A 27,739-nucleotide genomic window follows, 5' to 3' on the forward strand; every position below is an offset into this window, starting at 1 on the left:
GCTGTGCAAAAACTTTGAAGTTTCATTAGGTCCCATTTGTTTATTTTTGTTTTTATTTCCATTACTCTAGGAGGTGGATCAAAAAAGATCTTGCTGTGATTTATGTCATAGAGTGTTCTACCTATGTTTTCCTTAATATCAATATTTCCTTGATAGTGTCTGGCCTTACATTTAGGTCCTTAATCCATTTTGAGTTTATTTCTGTGCATGGTGTTAGGGAGTGTTCTAATTTCAGTCTTTTACATGTAGCTGTCCAGTTTTCCCAGCACCACTTATTGAAGAGACTGTCTTTTCTCCATTGTATATCCTTGCCTCCTTTGTCATAGATTAGTTGACCATAGGTGTGTCGGTTTATCTCTGGGCTTTCCATTTTGTTCCATTGATCTATGTTGCTGTTTTTGTGCCAGTACCATATTGTCTCGATTACTGTAGCTTTGTAGTATAGTCTGAAGTCAGGGAGTCTGTTTCCTCCAGCTCCATTTTTTTCCCTCAAGACTGCTTTGGCTATTCGGGGTCTTTTGTGTCTCCATACATATTTTAAGATTTTTTGTTCTAGTTCCGTAAAAAATGCCATTGGTAATTTGATAGGGATTGCATTGAATCCATAGATTGCTTTGGGTAGTATAGTCATTTTCACAATATTGATTGTTCCAATCCAAGAACATGGTATATCTCTCCATCTGTTGGTATCATCTTTAATTTCTTTCATCAGTGTCTTATAGTTTTCTGCATACAGGTCTTTTGTCTCCCTAGGTAGGTTTATTCCTAGGTATTTTATTCTTTTTGTTGCAATGGAAATGGGAGTGTTTCCTTAATTTCTCTTTCAGATTTTTCATCATTAGTGTATAGGAATGCAAGAGATTTCTGTGCCTTAATTTTGTATCCTGCAACTTTACCAAATTCATTGATTAGCTCTAGCAGTTTTCTGGTGGCATCTTTAGGATTCTCTATGTATAGTATCATGTCATCTGCAAACAGTGACAGTTTTACTTCTTCTTTTCCAATTTGTATTCCTTTTATTTCTTTTTCTTCTCTGATTGCCATGGCTAGGACTTCCAAAACTATGCTGAATAATAGTGGTGAGAGTGGACATCCTTGTCTCGTTCCTGATCTTAGAAGAAATGCTTTCAATTTTTCACCATTGAGAATGATGTTTGCTGTGGGTTTGTCATATAGGGCCTTTATTATGTTGAGGTAGGTTCCCTCTATGCCAACTTTCTGGAGAGTTTTTATCATAAATCAGTGTAGAATTTTGTCAAAAGCTTTTTCTGCATCTATTGAGATGATCATATGGTTTTTATTCTTCAATTTGTTAATATGATGTATCACACTGATTGATTTGTGTATATTGAAGAATCCTTGCATCCCTGGGATAAATCCCACTTGATCGTGGTGTATGATCCTTTTAATGTGTTGTTGGATTCTGTTTGCTAGTATTTTGTTGAGGATTTTTGCATCTATATTCATCAGTGATATTGGTCTGTAATTTTCTTTTTTTGTAGTATCTTTGTCTGGTTTTGGTATCAGGGTGATGGTGGCCTCATAGAACGAGTTTGGGAGTGTTCCTTCCTCTGCAATTTTTGCATTTACATTACCTCCCTATAATTACAAGTAGAGTTATAAAGGTGAGGAGCTTGTCATCTCAAAAATAGGGCATTTTGTCACTCAGATTTCAGTACACAAGACTCAAGACTGATAGCCTGTACTTTTGTTCATCATAAGCTTTTTCCCTGATGCAATAATGAAAACATATTTATTTATTGCATGTATTCATATTTGTATAAACACAATACCCCCCTTCCTGTAAGTATAACACAGAATTTCAAAACTTAGTTTGGTCATGGATCTTGCTCATTATGAGCAAAAATTAAAAAGCAAAAACTTGCATTCAGTTCAAAACAAAAATGTAAAACATTTAACATTAACTGATCTGTGTAATCTTATTTAAGAAATTTAAAAGGAAAATGTAAATTAAATAAGCAAAAAGGATAAACATGATAGGAATGAAAAAAAAACAGAATGAGAGACTGTTGAGGAAATTTAAGTGTTATAGTCAAAATTAAGAAAGGGAAAAGGCCTGGCTGATCTTTTGGTGGGAAATGCATGGATATGACACATTTTCTAAACAGTCTATATTACAAGGAATAATAAACCTTGAAGGAACAACAGCTGTTGAGATTTTTCTCTTCTAGGATTTGATGGTGGTGGAAAGCTTCCTTCTCCAAGCAGCTTGCTGATTTAGTCATGAAAATAATTAGTTGCCAGTTATCATGTAGAGCACCTTCTTTGTGAAAATAGCATAAGACTCCCTAGCCCAGTTTTACCAGCACACTTGGGACTTTCTCTTTCACTGGTCCTCCCTAAGGCTCTATGTGTGGCCATCCTTGTCCTTCTGTTGATAATTCCTCTTTTCCCCACTGCTCTGCCTTCCATAAATGAGTACTCTCCTCCAGCAAGTAAGGATCCCTTCCTGGCATTAAACCATTTGTTATGTAATACCCTATAACAAGCTACCAAGATTTTCCTTCAGAAGTAAACATGGGCTAAAACAAAGTTGTCATGATGTAACGGTAAGTTAGCAAGACTTATGTTCAAATTCCAGTTTCAGAACTGGCCATCTGTGTGATTGTGGGCTTTATATTCAACTTCTGAGTTTTAACTTTCTTCTCTGAAAATTAAGGATTCTACCTGAAAACACACATGAAGGCCTAGAACCGTGTATATCATAACATAGTTTCTCAGTAAGCAGTAACTGCTACTAATATTGCTATTACTACTACCAACACAAACACTACCATTAATAACAAAATTTTATGAAATAAGAGAAATAATATTTTCCTGACTTGTGACTATATAACTCTAATTTCTGCCCCCTTTTCCACATGAACTTATCCTCCAAGTCTACATTTTCTCCTCTTCTGTCTCTTATAAGGGCATTTGTCATTGGATCTTGGACCCACCTGGATAATCCAGGATAGTCCCATCTCAAGATGCTCAACTTGATTATGCCTGGAAAGAGCCTACTTCCAAATAAGGTCATATTCAGAGATTCTGCAAGTTAGGACATAAATATGTTGGGGAGCCACCATTCAACCCACTACAGCAGATCAGATAATATTGCAGAAGTGGAAAATTGATCCTCATAGAACTGTCATGAGTTTTTATAGCTTACAGTAACATGGTTAGTAAATAGTGAAAATGGGACTAGAATCCAGGTTTTAATTATTCGATATTCATGTGTGCTGGGAAAGGGCCTTGATATAAGTCAAGAGATAGATGCTGTTGTAAACAACTCAACCTTTCCTCAAAAGGCGTTTTGTGACATAATTGTTCTATAAGATGTTATGGAAAAATGGTACAGATGAATCAGTTTGCCAGGCAGAAATAGAGACACAGATGTAGAGAACAATTGTATGGACACCAAGGGGGGAAAGCGGGGGGTGGGGTGGGGTGGTGGTGGGATGAACTGAGAGATTGGGATTGACATATACACTAATAGGTATAAAACAGATAACTAATAAGAACCTGCTATATAAAAATAAATAAAATAAAATTTAAAAAATAAAATACAAAAAAAAAACCAGATGTAATGGAAAAGTCATGAGGAAGGGGCTGTAAGTTCTAGTAAGCCTATAAAATGACAGGTTAAATAAGGTTAAGTGGTTTTCTTTATCACAGAATGTAAAGCCTTTGACATGTTAAAGTATACTTTTTACTAGAAAACAAACAAAAAAGAATACTAGATAGTACACAGCATTTCCAAAACCTGTTTAACCCTAGATTTTTCTTCTTGCCAGAATATCTTTTAAGACTAATTTTTGTAGCACACATTTTGGAGACAAGTTGGTCTAACCTAAAAAAAAAGAAATGTAGGACTGTAATGTCTGAAATTTGGGGCCAGGTAGGAAAGAGAAGTCCTCAGTGAGAAAAGATGTGTGAGGGGAGAGCACCCACTAGAGACAATACAGCAAATATTTATTGACCACTTACTCTGTTTAGTAAAGTGCTACATTCTGAATACAACTGATGTGCTCCCTGCCTTCTTGTAGCTTACAATGTAGGTAGAAAGACAGTCATTAAACAATTAATTTGAAGGAAGTATGATGAAATTTATGCCAGCAAAACATTGAAGTATGTATTAAATGTCACTTCTTCAATTCCTAGAGTTGGTAATGGGTAATGCTCCCCATTACCTACTCTAGGAATTGAGGAAGTGGCATTTAAGCTAACCCCTGGAAAAAGGATTGACTATAGCAAAATGAAGGGGGAAAGAATCAAGTTCCTGTTTGCTGAGATTCAGAGCTAAGAAAGGTATCTATACTCTCAATCAAGTCCAGGATAAAATAATTTCATATGACTCTTTGATTTGGGAGATGTTAACACAACTTAAAAAATTAACATTTCAAATTCAATTTTATTTTAACCAATGAATGAGACAGAATCTTCACTTAATCCTTGGGCCATTACCCCTTCCTGACTGCCATGTCATCTCTCTCCCCACTTCTGTGCTTCAGATTATCCTTCACCACGTTCCTAAATCTTACCCCACCTTTCTCAACTCCCATTCATTTCTTATTGTAGTGGGATACAATTTCTTAAGTAAAACAAGATGTTTTTATAAAAATTACTAAGAACTTGCATTACAATTTACACTCACACTCACAACTGCAATTCTTCTATCCATACAAACTGTTACGAACGACAGAAAGAAAAGCCCTAGTTTTCTGAAAGAATTATACAGTTATACGCATTCCATTGGTATGTTTTGCTTGGGGTAGCCAGGCTGAAAAGTGATAGTAAGATACAAGGTATAAAAGCTTGTGAATTCACAACTAACTCAGAAGATTAAGTGACTTTTTTCTCAAATTGTAAATATATAAATCAATCAGATTTAAGATTAAATATATCATGATTTCATGATTTTTTAAATTCTAAAAGAGCCCAGTATGTGTTTGTTTTTTTTTTTTTTTTTTTTTTTTAACATTCTTTCACTGCACTTTGCTTACTGTTTTCTCTTTTTTCATGCCAGCATGGTTTACTGCCTACATGTTTTTCTCCCAGGTTCATATATACTGCTGCTGAGCAATTTCGACTTTCCCACTTTTAGTATAAGCCAAGACTTGACATCAATAAGAACTTCAGGCCAAAAATATTATTCCCAATGAAAGTATACAGCCAAATGATATTTTCCAAAAATTCTCAGCTTGGAAAACCAAGAAAAATGCAAAGTAATTTACTTAAAGAAGAATCTCCTGTACTTGACATTGGACATTTTAATTAGAAATGCATATGGACCATATGTCCATACTGCATTTCAATGTCTATCCAGAGAAACCACAGTATCTACCAGGATATAAGTTGAAAAGAGGGATAAGTTGTCTTTGCATCTTTTAAAAATTCTTTAGAATCTCCAGAGAGGATATATACAGTCCAAATAGATTTGGGTTGATTTACTTGGACTCTTACATCTATTTATTATCTCCAGCTTTCTTGTTGCAAGTAAGGAACTTGTATTCATATCTCCTGGAGGTTACAAAAGAATGTATAGAGCAAAATTCTTTCATGTGCAAGGTTTTTTAAAGAGACATGTAATGATATTTCTGCCTATCAAAGCATCATTCAGAATACTAAGAATCTATGTTAATATATTTATGTCAACATAGTCACATGGAATCATTTAAAGTGCAAAAGATCTGGCTTTTTCATGAGCATCATAGTAAAACTTACTAAATTCAGTAAGGTTTTTAAATCTGAATTCTGTCGCACCAACCTTGCATCTGTACATGCTAGTTAGGAGGTGATGATGGAAAGAGCAGTGGCTTGGGTTCTGGCAGTGACTTCAAGGTGGAAGAGTCTGGGATAATCTTTAAACTCAAATTCTTGCTTATCATCTCCTTCCAACAATTTCAACGAATTTATGAATCTAAAAGCTTTTTGTCATAACTCTCTAACTAATGACTGCTCACCACTTGCACCAGAATTATCTAGCGTGGTTGCTAAAAATTCTTGAACCCCACCCAAACCTACTACATTGGAGTCTTGAGAAATGGGATCAAGATATCTACAATTATATAAACATTCCAGAGGATTCTTCTTTATTGTTTGATAAGCACTAATATATAGTGGATTATTTTGATAGTCATGTATCATTCCATTAACAGTATTATATTTATTTTACAAATTGAATTAATAACAAGAACAATAATAGCTTTCATTTGTATAGAGGCTTATAATTACAACTTCAAAAAAAAAAACTTCCATTCTTTTCTTCATGCCAGGCACTGTTTTCCACTTCACACTAGAAATGTCAAAGAAGAAACAGGCCACAGATCCTCCTGAAGCCCATCAGGGATATTTGCATTAGCAAATTAGGAACAGATGTCATTAGAATAGAAACTCAGGTGAGAAAGATTTTGTTCTTAAGGTCTAATCTTGAAGCAGGCATTGTCAGAGAAAATGTTGTTTTTGAAGTTAGTATAAAGTATTCGACTCAATGAATATCCCAATCTGGTGCAAACCAGCGTGGATTATGGCACGGTGTGAAAGAGGACATAATACGTGGGCATGAAAGAAGGGAGTGGATCACCAAGCACAGAACAGAGACTCTTCCGTTCATCTTATTTGATTGAAAGTTTTACCAATTTTATAGTGAAGCAATAGTTCTCCAAAAGGTATTTTAATGATAGGTTGCATTGTGTGCATTTTACGACTAGCATGTGGATAAAATGATAATATCCTAATCTGCAAAATTAGGCAATAGTCCCCCCTCATGATCCCGTCTTTGCACCAACAAATGAGCCTATTATGTGCCAAAAAAAATTTTTAGGACTCTTAATTGTCACGAAATATTGGGGAACACATAACTCAGGTATCTGGTCATAATCTTTGATTTTCAAAGTCTCATAATAAATTTTTCAAAATAATAAACACTGAATCCACAAATGGGGGGTTAGATATGCAACAAATATGATAGAATACAGTGCTATGTGTACATACTGGGGAGATGGTAGGAGAGCAGTTTGTAAATTAGACCATGTGTGGCGTTAACTCCACAGAGGGGACAAGTGAGAGGAGCCAGAGAGATTTGGCTCAGCTGCTAGTTGGGTGAGGTCAGGATGTCAAAAATGAGCTATGACAGCATGAAGTGTGACACCGGCTGACCCCTCACACACAAGCACACACAGGAACACATACTCAAGTACACAGGCATGTGCTAAAATGGAACCTGTGCACTCTGGGAATCGATGTGTTCAGAGGGCTTGTGCCTGAAGAAGCCCAATCATCCTTTCTCTGCATCTCCCCTTTGAAAGGCCCCAGACCCTAAAAGGGAAAGCTATTTCCTTTCTTGAAGGAGAGATATTGAAGGGTATTAAAGACTCAGTGCAGAGTTCAATATACAGAAAGGCACTGGTGGTGACGTGAGCAGTAGCTCAAACCCCCAAGATGCACACTTTACCAAAAGGAGGGGAACTCCTGAGAAGAGAGCCTTGAGACTTTGAGTTAGAGAGGATGGCAGGGAGCTGGGATCCATGGGCTAGAGCCACGTACCTCGCCAAATCCCCCCACCCCGGATGAGCTCTACAGCTGAGTGCTGCCAGAGTAAACCCCCAGACCCAGAGGCCCTCCTCTTGGTACCGATGGCAGGAAGCCCAGCTGGCTGCAGTTAGACTTGGAGGCCCTGCCATCCTCACTGCTGCACCTGGATGGGGAGCATGGGATGTGCTGTGCACAGAAGTGGTGGCAACTGGCCTGACACCAGTGGGCTTTAAGAGGAGCCAGCCCTGCCGGTATCCCCACGTGCAATAAGAGAAGGTATGCTTCTGGCTCCAAGGGCATGGCACCCTGTACACAAGTGAGTGCCCCTTCCAGTGGCATGAGTGTGAGAGGTGCTACGGCTGAAAGGAGAACCTCATCAACCACCTGCAGCTCCACACCAGGAAGAGGCCCTTCCACGATGCAAAGTGCAGCCTCAGCTTCAAGCTCAAGAAAAGTTTTGTCTACCACCAGCAGAAGCATACTAGGAAGGTGGAGAAACTCACTGTCTCTCTCCCAGCCTCCCGGACCACAGGCAAAATCTGACCAAGAGCAACGTGGGGCTCTCTATGCAAAAGCCACTTAGTAGGGCCTCCTGATCCTCAGTGACCTCAGGTAGGGGGTCACTGGGGCCTTGGGCCTGTCAGCAGAAGCTGCCAGAAGCATAACAGAGCACCCAGAGAACCACACAGGGTCCCTTACAGACATCGCCACACCTCACATCAGGATCAGAAGTGCTGGGCCTCATGGTAATGACCAAGGTGTGGTTACCCAAGGCCTGTGTCAGCTAGACTGAGAACCTGAGGGTCACTGAGTCATTGTACTTTGTTGTTGGTACCGACTTTTCATTAAAATGGCTGATGTGAAGATGAAAAAAAAAAAAGTCTCCCTACTCAGGAAGTACTCCCTGGCAACCTATGATAATCAATGACAGTGGTTTTGATGGACACAGAAGTACACTTCCCAAATCTCATTTAAAGGGAGAATTTATTGCCCTGGCTGCTGGGAATGCTAGCAGCAGACAGTCTTCAGCTGTCAACTCCTTTAGGGATTGCCTCAGCTGCAGAGAACTGTCTTAGCCAAGGTCACATCATTGCCAGAGTGAATTATATACGATGACTGTTGAGGCAAGCATGAAAATGCCCAGCCATTTGAACTGGTTGTTCATTAAAAATGACTGATGTGAAGATCAAACACACTTCTGCTTTCCTAGAAAGTACTCACAGTAACCTATGATAATCAGTAATATCTGCTTTGATGGACACTGTAAAGGGCAATTTTTATCTTCAGAGCTCCCTGTGATGGGGCTAAGCTATCAGACCCATGTTACTGCTCATTTTCCTCTGCCCAACTTTACTTCTTTTACCTCCCTTCCATAAGTATTAATTTCTAGGATTCTCCCTAGAAAAGGTCTGCACATTTAACTTCATCTCAGACTCTGCTTCCTAGAGATCCAAACTGTGACAGTTGATATCAAGAGTGGGTCCAAGAAAGCAGGCATGAGATGAATCTTGGAGCTGGATCACTCATCGCCAGTTGGCATGCAGGACCCCATCACCTGTGGTTAGGTAAGCATAGGATATTCCCTGGCACGAGGTGTTGGTCCAGTTGTTAAGAATTCACTCATAAATCAGAATAATCTACCAGTGGAAAGGAATGTGCAATTTACCAGTTGTTTGAAACATATGGAGGATATAGTAAGTTTAGAAAAAATAGCATTGAAAGAACTAAACTCAATGTATGCTTTACAAGAAGACAACAAAAAGCTGGGATCAATTAACAGTTACCTGTTAAGCCAAGTGGCAGCATCTGAAACTATCCACCACAACACCACTCCACCGCCATTCCTCAGCCCTTAGAGTACATCAGAAACAGTATAAACAGTATTGCCTTGGAGGAGGATTGTGATAGAAATTATCTCCAATAAGGATTTTAGAAATGCAGGAGTGTAGGTTCTTACACATCTCTATTTCCTACATAAATTAGATCCTAGTGAAAATAGACCACTGCAAACTTAACCAAGTAATAGCTCCAACTGCAGCCACTTTGCCAGGTATAGTATCTTTTTCAGAGTAGGTTAATAGAGTCTTCTGCACATGGCATGTGTACATTGATTTAGTGAACATATTCTTTTCTATGTATAATGGTACCAGTAAAAAAAAAAAAAAGTCTCGCTAAAAGTTTACAATTACCTGAAACAGACAACAGAATGCATTTACAGTTTTGCCCCAGGGTTGCATTAACTCCCCTATGGTGTGTCATAATATAGCCCAAAGACATCAGAACTCCCTGGACATTTGGCAGGATATCACATTGATCCACTCCGGGGGACCTTGTTGAGACACGTATATTAGAGGTGACATAGATAAACTCTGTGAGGATTCAGGCATCTGACACGTAAGTATTATTTTTAAGGATCCAGTGGTCATGGGCATGTCAGGTAAAAAACCATTTCGTCTTGCACCTCTCCGTTTAAAATCTTCTTTTACCTTCCCATAGCACTAAGAATAAAATCCAAACTCCATCCACCGACTTAAGACTTACGTGATCTAGAGCCTGCCTTTAGTAGTCTGAATCTCTCTTAAAAACTCCTCCTTGCTTCAGAACACTATTAATCTTCTACTTCCGTGTAACAAATTACCACAAACTTAGCTACATAAAACAATACCCATTTATTAACTCACAGTTTCTGCAGGTCAGAAGTCTTGGTGTGGCGTAACTAGGTTCACTGCTCAGGGCCTCACAAAGCTGAAATCGAGGCGTCAGCTGGGGCCCTGTTCTCATCTGGAGCTTGGGTCCTCTATCAAATTCATTCAAGTTGTTGGTAGAATTTAGTGTCTACGGTTGAAGGACGGATGTAAATCCCCATTTCTTGGTGGCTGGTGCTTGGGGTCACTCTCAGCCGCTAGAAGCCACTCTCAGTTCCTACTCGTGTGACCCCTGCCTGCAGAGGAAACTCACAACATGGCCGCTTCCTTGCTTTCAGGTCAGTAAGAGAACTGGTGCTGCTTTCGTAAAATCCCTCTGGATTCTCTTAACAGCCCATTTAATTAGTTCAGGCCCATGTAGGATACTCTCCCTTTATTAGGGTCTACTGATTAGGGAGTTCAAGGCAGCACCTGCTTTAGTGTTTGATTGAATAACTGGGAAAAGATGTGCGTACACCACGGGGTAGAATCTTGGCGGATATCTTAGGATGTTGCCTATCCCAATACCAAGGCCAAGGCTTGCCTGAGACTGTCTTCATTTTAGCCCTGAAAAATCTTACATTCCAGGACCCCCTCTCAATCCTGGGCAAACTTTGCCCTACTAAACTTCCATCATGCTTGGCCTCCTTTTGTTCCTCAGAAACAGCTACTCCATTTCTTCTTAGGGATCTGACATTAGCATTTCTACCAGGAATGTATTTTCTTCTTGTCTTTCATATTAAACATCGTCTTCAGAGCTTACATTCTCTTGAGAGGAGGCAGTGAAAGAAGAACAGTTGTAATAAATTAGGGAAGCACACTTGTATGTTAGATGATGAGAAGTCTTATGGGAAAAAAGATGAAACAAGCTAATGAGAACAGGAGTTCTAAACAGAGTGCCAGAGTATATCTCTCTGAAAAGGTGATGTCTGAGCAAATACCTGAAGGGAGTGAGGGCACTGGCCAGGTAAATATCTGAGGGGAGGGTATTCCCTAGAGAGGGAACTAGTGTTAGTTCCTTAAGGTGGAAAATGTCTGGCATAATCAAGAAAATGCAGAGAAAATACAACAGGAATGGAGTGAGGGAAAGCGTGCTAGGAGATGAGTTCAGAGATGGAATGGGCAACCAGATCATGTAAGGCCTTGTAGAGCATTATAAGACCTTGCCTTATGAGATGGAAATATACTGGGGAATTTTGAGCAGAAGAGGGACATGATCTGACTTAAATTTTATAAGATTCCCTCTGACTGTTGTGTTGAGAACAGGCTGGGGGTGGGGGAAAAGGGGAAGTAGGGAGAACGTTTAGGAGGCTTTACAGAGGTCTCTGTGAGCGATTATGGTGGCTGAGTGCTATGTTAACAGTATAAGCAGTTAAGAGAAGTGATGAATGCAGATATACTGACAAATTGATGATGCAATATAAACAAGAGAAAATTGCTGGAGTAATATATTTAAGTAAGTGAGGGGGATAGAATCTATTGCAAAAGTGGAGGGATTGGCTTTAAATAGAAGCACTGAGAGTTCCTACAGCATAAAAGGCAGAGAGAAAGTGTATATGTGTGCAGATATGGATAGTAGATATAAAAAGATCATGGTAGGAGCTTGGGAAAGTTCTCAGTAAAACAGAAAGCAGGCAGCTGATATGGAGATTTGGAACTGACCCATTCACCACTCAGCAGACAAGAGGATTCTATCCTGGTTGGTAGGTTGGGGCATGGATAGTCCCTGGCAAAATGTGTCATCTCATTGGCTAAAGATTTTACACGGAGGAGCGGAAATAGCTGAGAGGCAGCCTGAATAAACAGTTGTAAAATTTAGAGTCCAAAGACTTTTGAATGCTCAGCGTGGTGTGTGATGTTTTATGTGTCAACTTGACTGGCCAAGGGGTGCCCAGATTAAATATTTCTTCTGGGTGACTCTGTGAGGGTGTTTCTGGACGAGATTAGCATTTGAATTGGTGGAATCAGTAAAGTAGGTTGCCCTCTATGTGGATGTGGGTGAACACTATCCCATCTTTTGGGAGCCTGAACAGAACACAAGGTAGAGAAAGGAGGAATCCTCCCCTTTTTTCCTGATTGCTTCAGCTGGGACATTGATCACTAGCCCTTGGCTTTCCTGCTTCTCAGGCTTTCGGACCCTGAATTAAACAACTGATTTTCCTCCGTCTCCAGCCTGTAGATAGTAGATGGTGGGACTTCTCTTTCTCCGTAATTGCGAGTCAATTTGTCATAATACAGTCTCTCGCTCTCTCTCTCTCAATCTCTCTCTCTCTCTCTCTCTCTCTCCTGATTCTGTTTCCCTAGAGAACCCTGACTAATACACTTAACCAATGTATGTGTGTTATGCAGAAGTCAAGGAGTTGGTAAGGAAAATGTGGGATCCTGCAACATGAGCTGGGAGATGTGGATGTGTGCACCTGGGGATGTTGACACTGCAGAACCTGCAAACCCCTCTAGGTTTACAGAGGTAGCCCACCCCTCCTTCACAAGAGCCAGCCTTTCCACCATGCTGGGCTATGATTATGCAGGGCACCCCCCTCCCACCTGCTACATAAGAGATGAACACTTCGGGAACTACTCTCACTACCTTTTCTGTCTGCCACCCGTGCGACATCCCTCCCTAACCTGCCTGGAGAAGTGCTGGGCCTCATAAGTGATGAAACAGACTACCCAAGCAGAGTTTTAAGAACTAGCTAGCTTGTACAAGTAGGAGTCAGGAAAACACGCCTAGGGTTGGAATTTAAGGATGAGTGATTAAGGGGGCTACGCTGGACAAACAAGAAGTTATTCACTTGGGCTGACAGTTTTCGGGACACACGGTTTAACACCCTGGTCCTGGAAAGAACCCCAGGAAATGGAGCAAACTCCCTGCAGGGTGGTTCTCGGAGTCCTAGAAAAAACAAAGGCCTATGCTCAGCGAAGTGGAAACCCCTGAGTTATCCTAACAGATGGCAAAGAAGGAAATAAAGAGGCTGAGGTCAGTGGATATTCTGAAATGGAGGTATAAGAAAGACAAGGAGACCCACCTGAGGCTGGGTTCCACAGGAGGGATGCCAGAACACACCATTCACTAAGGACGTTAGGCCTCCTCTGGTGAGAGGGGAGATTCACCTCCTTCTGTTGACAATGCTCAGTATCATTAAAAAGTTCACCAGTAGCTCAGCTCTGCAGGCTGGGGTGAAGACAGTTGTAGCTGCCGCGGAGCTAAGCTCATTAACTTCCAGGGTGATGATGCCCCCTCCCAATAGAAGCCAGGTGTTACTGCTTAATCACCAGAAGCCAGGAGGCTGCAATTACATTAATTGCAAGGCAAGGTCAGCGAGAAGCCAAGGGGGCTTTATCCTCAGGGAGTTGTGCAGATTGTTAATAGAGCCTAGCATCCCTGGGTGCAAAACCAATGAGCTGTCAAGAAGGGTGCTGCTTAACATCTATAACCAAAAAAGGCAAAAATGCAGGGGCAGAGGCATGAGGGCAATCGCTCCAATAAAAAGTAACGAGCTCTTACTCATTTCTCTGAGCCAGTTTTCAAATCTGCAACCCATTGAGTAACAAAGTGGCCTGGTCCCTGGAAGAGAGAACCTTGCAGCTATTACAAGACTGTAATGATTCTTCAGTCTTTCCCTCAGGGGGAGCTATGGCCATTTACTCAGGTCACTGTGCACTGAGGTAGGAGGAACACTGAAAGAGCGGGAGAACTGGGGTCTGAGTTGACATTAAGGCATCATCATGGCCCTCGAGTAAAGTCAGGTGTTACTGGCTCCCTGTAATAAATGAAGCCCTGGCTAAAGTCCAGCTCACAGTGGACAAATGGCATTGATTCAGTGTTCATTTCTCCAGTACTCAGGTACATAATCTGAATTGTTATACTTTGCAGTTAGAACGATCCCTCACATACCTATATGAAGCCTATAGGGAAGAGCTTTATAGCAGGTAAGGCCTGCAGGTATAGCAGGTGGAAACCTATGAAACTAACCTCCCCCAACCAAGGTAGTAACTGAAAAATAATATTACATCCCAGGGGTAGAGAGGGATGGGATGGTAGAAATTAGCACCACTATTAATGACCTAAAGAATTCAGTGGTGGGGCTTCCCTGGTGGCGCAGTGGTTGAGAGTCTGCCTGCCAATGCAGGGAACACGGGTTCGAGCCCTGGTCTGGGAAGATCCCACATGCCACGGAGCAACTGGGCCCGTGAGCCACAACTACTGAGCCTGCGCGTCTGGAGCCTGTGCTCCGCAACAAGAGAGGCCGCGATAGTGAGAGGCCCGCGCACCGCGATGAAGAGTGGCCCCTGCTTGCCACAACTAGAGAAAGCCCTCGCACAGAAACGAAGACCCAACACAGCCATAAATAAATAAATAAATTAATTAATTAATTAATTTAAAAAAAAAAAGAATTCAGTGGTGATGTTCTCAGTCTTCTCTGCATTTGATTAGCCAGTCTGGCCCCTGGAAAAAAACTGGATATATTCTTGAGAATGATTTTAGACGAGGGCAGGCTGAATCAGGCAACATCCTTGATCACTGCTATTGTGCCAAATAAAGCAGATTAATAAGGCCTCACTTACTTCGTATCTGACTATTTCTGGTGAGTGTGTTGTTTTCCATTTCAATTAAAAAGAGAATCAGAAACAACTCGTGTTTAAATAGAACGAATTCATTTACTGTTTTCCTCAGGGCTGTGTTAACCTCCTGCCCTCCATCACAAAAGAGTACAAAGAGGTCTGAACAACATAAATATCCCCAGAGTATCACATTAGTCACTTATATCGATGACATCATGCCAACTGGACAGGACAAGCAAGAGACGGCTAGTACACTAGAGACCTTGGTAACACATGCGTGCTTCGGGAACTGAGTGTTAAGACCTGTAAAGATTTGAGAGATGTGCCAATTTCGAGAAAAATTAGGGATGCAATAGGCAGGGGCCTACTCAGATATCACTTCCAAAACAAGAGGCAAATTATTGCATTTTATATCCCCTGGCACAAAAAAGAAAGCACAGTGCCTGGTAGGCCTCTTTGGATCTGAAAACATCACGTGCCACACCTAGGAATGCTACTCCAGCCCTGGGTGAAATGGAGGCTGCCGAATCTGAGACTTACGGCACATAGCAGCAAGAGGATCACGATACCGGCCCCTGAGAATCTGGAGCAAGGCCACAGGAGAGAACTGTAAACCTTGTGAGAAACTGCTCGAGGTGTGTTGCTGATCCTTGGTAGAGATGGGTGTTTGACCATGGGAAAGCCTTCCCGGCCAAGTCATATTATCAGACGGACCCAGCAGTACATCATAAAATGGAAATGGTACATCTGAGATGAAGCCCAAGTCATATCTAATATCAGATTTTCTTATAGGTTAAAAGCTTCAGTTTTTATTTTCTTGTGCATGCAACAAATAGTATAAGATTTTTCATTACTGATAATGATCATCTCATTATCTTTTAGGAGAAGGTGTTAAACATAATTGTGTTAATTAATCTTAATGAATTTTAAAAATACCTATGTTACCTATATTGTCCAGAAGTACATTAGAAATATTTCAGCATCACGGTTTGAAGTAAGAATTTCCTTATAATTTTTGAACATGATTTTTTTCATGGTTTGTTATAATTTAATCTTTAACTTTTAATCTAGTTTTCCCAATAATATTCTGGAATTATAGTCAAAGAAAAATTATCTCTAACATATACGTCTTTATTGTGGTATGCCTTGGCAAAATACACAAGAAAATTATCGCCAAGGTATTTGTCAACACAAAATATGAAACAGTAACAGCATGTATAGCTCTTAACACACTGTTCTAAATTGATAAATTTATAAATTTGGTACTTTGCACAATCTCATAATAGCTCTGTTAAGGTCTAGGTACTTGTTTAAGAGAAATTATTCTCCCAAATTCCAAGATACCCAAGAATAAAGAAGTATTTACACTTTAGGACAGTTCATACAATGAAATATTATGTAAACATTTGAAAATATGTTTTCAAAGAAAATTAAATAGCATGAATAATTTTCATGATACCATATCACATTAAAATAATCTAAACATGCAACTTACATAATTATATTGTGTTTAAATATCTTTCTTTTCCATATATTTTAAAATAAATATAATTTTATAATGTGAAAAACATATATTATATAAATATAAAATGAATGATTCTCTTTAAAACTGCTATATTATTGAAGCTGTAGAATATCATCACTTATATTCATAAATCATAAAGTTTTATCTCCTATCTAGAACCTGATAGACAGCAAATGACATCATAACTTTCTCCATGTTGTTTTATCAAATATCCATTTTGCTCAAATGGTCTCCATGATTACAACATATAATATATAATAATAACACTGTTGTAAGGCCAGACACTATAAAACTCTTAGAGGAAAACATAGGCAGAACACTCTATGACATAAATCACAGCAAGATCCTTTTTGACCCACCTCCTAGAGTAATGGAAATAAAAACAAAAATAAACAAATGGGACCTAATGAAACTTAAAAGCTTTTGCACAGCAAAGGAAACCATAAACAAGATGAAAAGACAACCCTCAGAATGGGAGAAAATATTTGCAAATGAAGCAACTGACAAAGGATTAATCTCCAAAATATACAAGCAGTTCATGCAGCTCAATATCAAAAAAACAAACAACCCAATCCAAAAATGGGCAGAAGACCTAAATAGACATTTCTGCAAAGAAGATATACAGATTGCCAACAAACACATGAAAGGATGTTCAATATCACTAATCATTAGAGAAATGCAAATCAAAAGTACAATGAGGTATCACCTCACACCAGTCAGAATGGCCATCATCAAAAACTCTACAAACAATAAATGCTGGAGAGGATGTGGAGAAAAGGGAACCCTCCTACACAGTTGGTGGGAATGTAAACTGATACAGCCACTATGGAGAACAGTATGGAGGTTCCTTAAAAAATTAAAAATTGAACTACCATATGATCCAGCAATCCCACTGCTGGGCATATGCCCTGAGAAAACCATAACTCTAAAAGAGTCATGTACCACAATGTTCATTGCAGCACTATTTACAATAGCCAGGACATGGAAGCAACCTAAGTGTCCATCAACAGATGAATGGATAAAGAAGATGTGGCACATATATACAATGGAACATTACTCAGCCATAAAAAGAAAAGAAATTGAGTTATTTGTAGTGAGGTAGATGCACCTAGAATCTGTCATACAGAGTGAAGTAAGTCAGAAAGAGAAAAACAAATACCGTATGCTAACACATATGTATGGAATCCAAAAAAAAAAAAAAAAGGGTTCTGAGGAACCTAGGGGCAGGACAGGAATAAAGACGCAGACATAGAGAATGGCCTTGAGGACACGGGGAGGGAGAAGCGTAAGCTGGGACAAAGTGAGAGAGTGGCATGGACATATATACACTACCAAATGTAAAATAGCTAGCTAGTGGGAAGCAGCTGCATAGCACAAGGAGATCAGCTCAGTGCTTTGTCCACCTAGAGGGGTGGGATAGGGAGGGTGGGAGGGAGGGAGATGCAAGATGGAGGGAATACGGGGATATATGTATATGTATAGCTGATTCATTTTGTCATATAGCAGAAACTAACACAATATTGTAAAGCAATTATACTCCAATAAAGTTGTTTAAAAAATAATAAAAGAAACATTTTTTAAAAATAATAATAACACTGTATATATTTATTCAAACAGAAGTGTTGTGCTAAGAATACCCAAAGTATTGTGATCATACAAAAGTTAGCACCAAGAACTTATTGTTAAATGATATGCACTTCCTGCCCCAAAACAAAATAACAAAATGCCATAAATAAAGCAAATGTCCACAGAATTAAAAGATTAATGTATCTTTCACATATATGTATATGTATAGATATAATATATATATATACACATATATATATCACAAATCTCTACTTAACATGTTCATTCTTCTATGTTTTTGTCCTTGTATAATACAATTAACATGCCTATTTTAATATTCTTGTCTATTAATTGTAATGTCTGTGTCAGTTATGCACTGATTTCAAATGTTTAATTTTCCTCCTTAGTATGGTTCATATTTTCCTCCCTTTTTGCCTGGTAATTTGGACTGGCTGCCAGATATTGTAAATTTTACCTTGTTTAGTGTTAAATATTTTCTATTTTCCTAAACATAGTTTTGAGTTTTGTTCTGGGACACAGTTAAGTTATTTAGAAAGAGTTTGATTCTTTTGATATTTCTTTCAAAGTTTGTTAAGTAGAACTAGAGCAGTATTTATTCTAAAGCTGATTATTACCCTTTACTGAGGTATTATGGGTTTAATTTTGTCCTCTCCAAAAAAAGATATGTTGAAGTCCTAACCATTATTTGGAAGTACAGTTATTGCAGGTTTAAGCAATTTAAGATGAGGTCACTTATGGGCCCTCATATGACTGGTGTCATTATAAAAAGGGGACGTTTGTACCAACATACATAGGAATAAGATGGTCATATGAAAATAGAGCAGAGGGCTTCCCTGGTGGCGCAGTGGTTGAGAATCTGCCTGCTAATGCAGGGGACACGGGTTCGAGCCCTGGTCTGGGAAGATCCCACATGCCAAGGAGCAACTGGGCCCGTGAGCCACAACTACTGAGCCTGCGCATCTGGAGCTTGTGCTCCGCAACAAGAGAGGCCGCGATAGTGAGAGGCCCGCGCACCGCGATGAAGAGTGGCCCCCGCTTGCCGCAACTAGAGAAAGCCCTAGCACAGAAACGAAGACCCAACACAGCCAAAAATAAATAAATAAATAAATAAATAATAAAAATAAAGTAATTCCTTTAAAAAAAAAAAAAAAAAAATAGAGCAGAAATTAGAGTTATGCTGCCACAAGCCAAGGAATCAGGGCCACCAGGATTTAGAAGAGAGATATGAAGCCATCTCTCTCATAACCCTCAGAAGGAACCAGCTCTGCCAACACCTTGATTTCAGACTTCTAGCTTCCAGAACTGTGAGACAATACACTTCTCTTGTTTCATCTACCTAGCCTGTGGTACCTTATTACTGCAGCCCCAGGAAATTACTACCTGAGGCAAACTTTTCTGAGCACTCTTCCTAGTGCCCTATGAACAATGAGGTTTTCCAATCTGACTGTGGTGATAGGCATTATTCTTAGTTCTCCAGGAGACCTGAATAGTACTGTTATCGCAAATCCTTTGACCTGGTTCTTTCTATAGCCTTGGGTAGTTTCCTCTTGTGCACACGCTGGTCAGTATTCTGCTGACCTCCATATCTCTGAGCAGTTTTTTCCTCCCTCATATCTTCTGTTCTGCCATCTATGGCAAGCTCATTTTCCTCCTAACTCTCAGCTCTGTCTCCTCAACTAATAAAACCCACTGTGCCCAAACTGGTTCTCTGCACTGCAGCCTACAAACACTCTCAAGACCGTAAACTCAAAATGGGCAATTTTAGGGCTCATCCCATTATCTCTCAGGGATTACTGCTCTTCAGTACCTCATGTCCGATGTCTTGAAAACCATTGTTTCATATATTTTGTCAAGTTTTTCTCGTTGTTTCAGGTGTATGGGTAAATCCACTTTCTGTTACGCATCTTGGGCAAAGTGGAAGTCTATTCTCTTATATGTATTATTTCTTTTTATTACTGACATATTTTTATAAGTTTCTCTGGCAGTAATTTCCCCCATAATATCCAGAATGAAATTTTAAAGATATACTTTAGGACATATCACTGCTCTACTTTAAGAGACTCAAGATAAAATCCGAAATCTATTCCATACCGTATAAGCTCTCTTTCTTGGTCCAGTCCATGACTATTTATTTGACCTCATCTCCACTTCAGTAGCTATGCATCACTCACTGACCTTCTTTGATTTCTTCACAGGCACAAGGACGTTTATCCTCAGAGCTTTTACACTGGCTGTTCTCTGTGCCTGGAAAGCATTTCCCAGAGATTTTCTCATAATTGCCTGTCTTTCGTCAGTCAGGTGTCAGCCCAAATGTCTCTTCCTCAGAAAGGATTTTCCTAATTTTATCTAAAATAGCTTACCTACCTAGAGGCTCTGTTACCCTGTTTTATTTTATTTATACCACTTTTCCCTATCTGAAGTATCTCAGCTGCCCATACTTCCTTAGAATATAAGTTCCATGAGAAATATAAATTTTACTTTACTGTTCATAGCTACATCTTCAGTGTATAGATCAGTGTCTGTGGAATAGTAGTACTCATTAAATGCTTTTGGGCACTGGGTAAGTTAATTTAAGAAAAGAATGTAAGCAGGTAAACATCTTCCATTCCCCAGAGCTATTAATAATTTAATGATGTTTTACTTTATCTCTTATTTGTAATTTAGAGAGGTAACTTAGATGCTTATAAAGTATTTTATATTGCACACCCTTACACAAAATAATACAATGCTATTGTAAAATAGTTATGTTTATGTTACCTGTTCTTGTTACAGTAGAAAAGAAATAAGTTAACACGCATAGTCTGTAAGGACTAAAAATAGCATTTTCCTTTGCTCTACTTAAAAATGTGTCTCTGGCATTAAAGAGTGGGATAACCAGAAACTTCACGTTTATATGAGAGTAAGTATTTATAATTCCCCATCATTTCTCATTTATATAACTATAATTTCTACTATTCTCTAAGGACAAACCAATCTTCCAATATGACACTTGAGAAGGAAATGTAACTATATTCTTTTATTACTTTAAAAATTATAATGATTGAAAAACTCCAATCAGTATATTCATCCAATGAAATTCTTAGTATTATATAAAAGAGCTGTAGCTCTTTCTTAGAGAAATATTTTTCTTACCTTGTGGAAATAAGGGAAACGTGAAACAAGACAGTAGAAAGAGATGTATGCGTAAATGTGTGCTTTTAGCTGAAATTTTGAGTTGGAAAGTCTTTCCTAATATAGAACAATGGTTTTTACATTGGAGGAGGGGAGCACTGTTATATCCTTTTATGCAAATCAAATTCCATAATGTGGACAGACATCAATTGAATAAGACTTCTTTCAACTCATTATAAAGCAACATTAAAAAAGTAACTTTAGACATCACAGACTACAAAAAGATTTCCGTTACAACCAGCCAGGGTCGTCTTTGTCCTCAGATTTTCCTAAGCATCAGCCCTAAATTTAATGCATCAGGCGTAATTTTCTATATATTGAATTTTGCATTTTCCATGTTTAGCAAAACGTATATGTATGGGACTTGCCTGGTGGTGCAGTGGTTAACAATCCTCCTGCCAATGCAGGGGACACGGCTTCGATCCCTGATCCAGGAAGATCCCACATGCCGTGGAGCAACTAAGCCCATGCATCACAACTACTGAGCCTGTGCTCTAGAGCCTGCGAGCCACAACTACTGAGCCCGAACGCCTAGAGCCTGTGCTCCACAACAAGAGAAGCCACCGCAATGGGAAGCCCTTGCACCACAACAAAGAGTAGCCCCCGCTTGCAGCAACAAAGACCCAATGCAGCCAAAAATAAATAAATAAATAAATAAATAAAAATTTTTAAAAAGTATATGTATGTTCACTGACAATTTCACTGTGTGTATTTACATTTGATTATTTTTTCAAAGGCACTGTTTACTTTTCCAGAGGAGGAAAATGGTGTAGACGGAAATATTTTTCGTGGCTAGATGATGTCCATACTTAACAAACGTGGAAACTGGAGTTTTAGAAAGGGGCAACCCACATCAAAACTTACTAACTGTATGAACAAACTGGTTTTTGAGGAAAGGGCTTATTGCTGTGGGCAAGTATTTCTAAATACTGAACTCCAGAATTGTATGTCCTTACATAAGCAAGGCTGGGAAACCCCTGTCTTCCCAGGCTAAATGATTAGGACTAACAACAATATTTTCTCTGTTGGCAAGGCCACTCCCATGAAGGAAGAAGAGGAGGGGGCTATACTACATACACATAAAGGTCTGAGCTGGTGCACAGTCCAAGTGGTAGGATAACTACCATATATACATTTCATGGGGCTACACAGGAAGTTAAATCCAAATCAAAATGCTGTTTGATGATTATAAATTGTGGCCAGGAAAGATTGATATATGATTTAAAATGCTAAGTGCCATCAGGTTAAAACAATTTCAGACCAAAGTCTTTTTGTTAAGGTTGTAGACCATCAGGGCAAACAGATTTGGTTCTTGGGCTTGATCAGGCCGGTTTCTTCCCAGACAGGATTAAGAAAGGATGGGGCATACCAATATTTATAACTGTAATCATTTGTAAAGGCTCTCTTCCTAAACAAACCTCCTCCTTTTAATTTTTTATTTGTTCTACTCTTCCCTTAGCTGTGCTAAAATCCTTCACTCATATTACGGTCTAGTCTTCCTGGTATGGAAACCACTTTTTCCTAAGTGCTTTAGAGATTCTGTTTATCTCTACTCTCTTTCAAAATGAGTTGATTCTATGTTTTAACTCAGTGAGGACATTCTTTTTTTGCTTATGGGAACATTCCATTGATATGATTCCCTAAGAAAGTTGCCTACTGAATATACAAGTGTATTAAAATACTCAAACATCACTGGAAACTTATTTGTCAAATTCTTTTTCTTATATACCTTAAACTTTCTTTTGACCATTTCTTATAGATAGCATAATTTAAGAAAAAAAAATAACAGCTTCTTTAAAAAATTGTAGTTTAAGCCATGCATTCCTACAGAGCTGTGGTTCTTTTAATTTTCAACTAAGGGTTGGGGGGAATTTAATGAAACACCTTGATCATTTCCTAAGAAAACCACACATACATGTGTTAGCACATGGTTTCAAAGACCTATTCCCATCTTAATACTAATTATAAGCAAAATGTTTTTCAAATTTTTTTTTCTTTTCTCTAAAATCTCATTTTGGCCATCCTGTTTATCTATCATCTCTATGTAGATATCTAAAATCTTAGTCTCAAATCTTTGCCTCTTTGATTTGCTTACAAACATCTCCTACATGACGTCAGGGATCATTTCCTCTGTTTCCTCAGAAACTTCATAGCATTATTCTTCACCGTTCTTGAGGAGCACACCACTTTTACCTTTGTATTAGTGTCATCTCATTCAATAGACTGAAACTTTCAGTATTTGCAGGCAAATTTCTGGACGGGAATTTCCTATTCAAGTTTACTAAGCAATTTCTGACTGGAAAACAAACAAAAAACAGGGAAGATCTATTTTCCATTTTTTTTTGTTTGTTTTTGTTCACTGTTTCCAGACTGTCCATTCTCCTGCAGCTTTGATCCTGCCAGATCAGCACCCAGCCCAGCGCTGTACCTCCTTCTGCTGAGCCACACCCTCAGCATCAGGCTATTTTCCACTTTTTAATGGAAAATGTATAATTCAAATATCAACCAAAACTCTCAACCAGTTTCCAAAATGTAACTAAAACATTATAAGGTAGCATTGTATTAGAATGTTAAATGCTTAAACATTTCTTCCAGAACAATTAAAGTGGCTTTGTGTAGTCATGACCTCTTTTAGCACCAGCTATATCAAATATGCACATTCCCATTTTTGACATTAGACATGCTTTTCAAAATGTCTACACATGACTCGGATGGTCTAGCAACTGAATTTAGAATGCATTTCTAGAATTTTCTTAGACATAATTTTGTTAAAAATATGTGTGTCATTTGGAGGTGAATACATATTTTTTTATTTAAACATCACCCAAAACATTGTATTAAAAGGTATGTATGTTTTATGATGCTTTGATATTAAAAAGATTAAGAGGTGTACCAGGGAAAACGTTAAACAGGGAGACTTTCTGTTAAGGTTCTTTCAGTTGCAAGTACCAGAAACTAACTTGTGGTAATATAATTAGGAAAATTATTGAAAGGAGATTGGGTAACAGGATCCAGGGAAGAGCTGATCTACTAAGCTACAGAAAGGGTCGAAATAAGGGTCATTTTAGAGATCTTAGCTATTGAAAATCCTATACTTTCCCTTAGTAGATGGATCATTGACCTGTTTAGCCAGGAATGAGATGGCTCTGCAGATCAAAACTCCAAACTCGTGGGAGAAATCATAACAGTGCTAAAGCTGTTCTCTGTTATTTGCATCTGATTCATCTATCAATCTCTAGTGAAGCTAGCCTAGTACCATTTTAAACTGTAGTCATGCTGAATTTATTTTGTGTCCCTTGCTTCCATTATTTCCTAAAGACCTATAATATACCACACAGTCACTACTCAAACATAGAACTTGGAAACATCTATTGTGCTGTTTCATTATAGAAAAAATTTTAAATCAGTTAAAGTTAAATAAATCCAATGCACTTTGGTACCACTGTTATTCAAAAAACTGTTGAGTTTATTTTTCAAGTTAAAGTGAGTTGAAGTCATAATCCTCTTATGAAATTATTAAAATACTACTATTCTGAGTGAAAGGTGGCGAAATTTAGCTTAAATGTTATGAAAAGAGTTTGTTCTTTGTTTTGTGCTCCGTTTTGAAAGATTCTAATTATACCCATTCTGTTCTCTTTGTCTGCCTCTCGGCAGGAATATCATAAGTTGTGTAAAATATGGATGAGACCTGTCACATGTGACTTAAAATACACAAATATTTATTTTAATTTTTGAAGTAGCTTTATTTCTTTGGCTTTCATGCTTTAAAAAAATCTAATTTTGTTCAGAAATATATTTTCTAAACGCTGATGTGTTATAAAACAGTAAGCTTCTTAGAATCAAATATAAAGCATAGCCTCATCAGAAAATATTCTTTACAATATTCTGTAAAGAATATACAAAATACATAGCTAACGTTTCCTAAACACTGCCCACAATATTATTACTAAAGGTAAATGTGAAACCTTATTCTGTCCTTCCCTGTCTGTCTTCCCCAACTCACGACACTGTATTTTCAAAGTGAAATAGTTTAATTTGAATTGCAAATCTTATCACATATATAGTTTTCGTCTTTTCTATCTGGATGAATGACAATGGTATATAAGAGTTAACAAACCTTATCCAGTTTTAAATACATTTCTGGTATTGAAAGCTAACAGAGCTGAAAGTTGAATGGGAGAAAGCTCAGCTCCTGTATTCATTCTTTTATTTGTGTTCTGAAAGGGCCTTATGGAGAAAACCTGATAGAAATGTTACGGCGTTACTAAATAGATCTAAGTGCAAGGTGAGAAAATAAAAGGTTGGGTTTGCTGCTTCTTTTGTCATTTTATAAGGAATGGATAGTGCTTTCAAAATGAGGGCCTGAGGCTATGCGTGTCCTTTAATTTCTCAGACCCTGAGAAGAAGCAGTCCATCCCTCAATGGCCTACTGAAAGAAATCTTTAAAGAAACTCCATGTTCTAAGAACATACACCCTTTTGAAGGATGAAAACAAAATGGGGGAGGGGGAATTTAAATTAAGGAGACATATATCCCCGTACACAGGAATATCCAACACCCACTTGAGAGCTGATCTGGGAAGATTATCATTATGACTGCAATGGAACTTATTTCCTGTGATTTGTTGTGCTTCGTTTCACTGGAATATGGGGTTTACCTTTAAATGGTGTGTGAAGTAGAGTGATAATTAGGGTGACATGGGAGCTTACAGCTAGCTACATTGCTAACATGACAGTCCAACAAGTAAAAATACTTTACTCTGAGAAGCTCCCAGAAAACTTAGCAATTTGTTTCCCATTTGAGGCCACAAAGTATTATGGAAAAGCAAGGTCTTTGGAGTGATGCACTTCCTACCTTAGGCAGATCAGTTAACTTTGGGTCTCAGTGTCTAGCCTTGTTAAATGAGGGTAGTACTATGGGATATACTGAGCTCTCTGGAAGATTAACTGAAATAACATAGGTAAAACATCAGTACAAATTAAACTCACAGTGGGGTTAATTTCCTTCCCCCATTGAAGTTAACTTGGCTCTAATGTGGATGGGGGCATTTACTTTTTCTTTAACTGATGACAACAACTATAGAAGAGTTTCAAGAAGTATATACAATTTCTTGCAATATGGAATGATTAAAGATGATTAATCATTTCTCTTTACAGAGAATTAATTTTTAATGATTAAGTAAAAATAAATATCTGGAGCTCAAATCTTAGGCAGTATAAATAAATAAACCTAATACTTTCTTTAATCAGTGAAGCTTTATGGGCCAGCATATGCTTAATAAACATTTGTCCCACTATATGATAATACCTGGAAATACAGCATTACTTTGCCTACTAGCATAGCATTGCCATTGATAATAGAATAATAAAATAATTAAATTGAGAAAACCGAACAGCTATAGCTTTAATCTAAAATTACACACCACTGCATCAAAAAGAATAAAATACCCGGGAATAAACGTAGCTAAGGAGGCAAAAGACCTGTACTCTGACAACTGTAAGACACTGATGAAAGAAATCGAAGATGACACAAACAGGTGAAAAGATATACCATGTTCTTAGATTAGAAGAATCAGTATTGTCAAAATGATTATACTACCCAAGGCAATCTACAGTTTCAGTGCAATCCCTATCAAACTATCAATGGCACTTTTCACAGAACGAGAACAAAAAAAATTACAGTTTGTATGGAAACAAAAAAGAACCCAAATAGCCAAAGCAATCCTGAGAAAGAAAAACGGAGCTGGAGGAATCAGGCTCCTTGACTTCAAACTACACTACAAAGCTACAATAATCAAAACAGAATGGTACTGGCACAAAAACAGAAATATACATCAATGGAACAGGATAGAAAGCAGAGAAATAAACCCACACACCTATGGTCAATTAATCTACAACACAGGGGGCAAAAATATACAAGGAAGAAAAAGACAGTCTCTTCAGTAAGTGGTGCTGTGTAAACAGGACCTCTACATGTGAAAGAATGAAATTAGAATATTCTCTGACACTATACACAAAAATAAACACAAAATGGATTAAATACCTAAATGTAAGACCAGATACTATAAAATTCTTAGAGGAAAACATAGGCAGAACACTCTCTGACATAAATCACAGCAATATCTTTTTGGATCCACCTCCTAGAGTAATGAAAATAAAAACAAAAATAAACAAATGGGACTGAATTAAGCTTAAAAGGTTTTGCACAGCAATGGAAACCTTAAACAAAACAAAAAGACAACCTTCAGAATGGGAGAAAATATTTGCAAATGAAGCGACAATCGTCGCTTTGGATTAATCTCCAAAATATACAAACAGCTCATGCAGCTCAGTATCAAAAAAATAAACAACCCACTCAAAAAATGGGTGGATGATCTAAATAGACATTTCTCCAAAGAAGACATACATATGGACAATAGGCACATGAAAAGATGCTCAACATCACTAATTATTAGGGAAATGCAAATCCAAACTACAGTGAGGTATCACCTCATACTGGTCAGAATGACCATCATCAAAAAATCTACAAACAATAAATGCTGGAGAGGGTGTGGAGAAAAGGGAACCCTCTTGAACTGTTGTTGGGAATATATATTGGTACAACCCCTATGGAGAACAGTATGGAGGTTCCTTAAAAAACTAAAAATAGAATTATCATATGACCCAGCAATCCC

At 38.3% G+C, this 27,739-nt stretch overlaps 1 long non-coding RNA gene across 1 annotated transcript in view; it reads left to right on the forward strand.

Annotated features, from left to right (window-relative positions):
- Nucleotides 1–19,050, forward strand: part of LOC309661038 — a 570,380-nt gene extending 551,330 nt beyond the window's left edge. Inside the window, exon 2 of the long non-coding RNA XR_014263818.1 lies at nucleotides 18,717–19,050. This is a non-coding gene — a long non-coding RNA (uncharacterized lncRNA). The remainder of the gene's footprint in view (nucleotides 1–18,716) is intronic.
- Nucleotides 19,051–27,739: the final 8,689 nt, after the last annotated feature.

Source organism: Balaenoptera physalus (assembly GCF_965194825.1).
Source record: "Balaenoptera physalus genome assembly, chromosome: 5".
NCBI classification, from domain to species: Eukaryota; Metazoa; Chordata; class Mammalia; order Artiodactyla; family Balaenopteridae; genus Balaenoptera; species Balaenoptera physalus.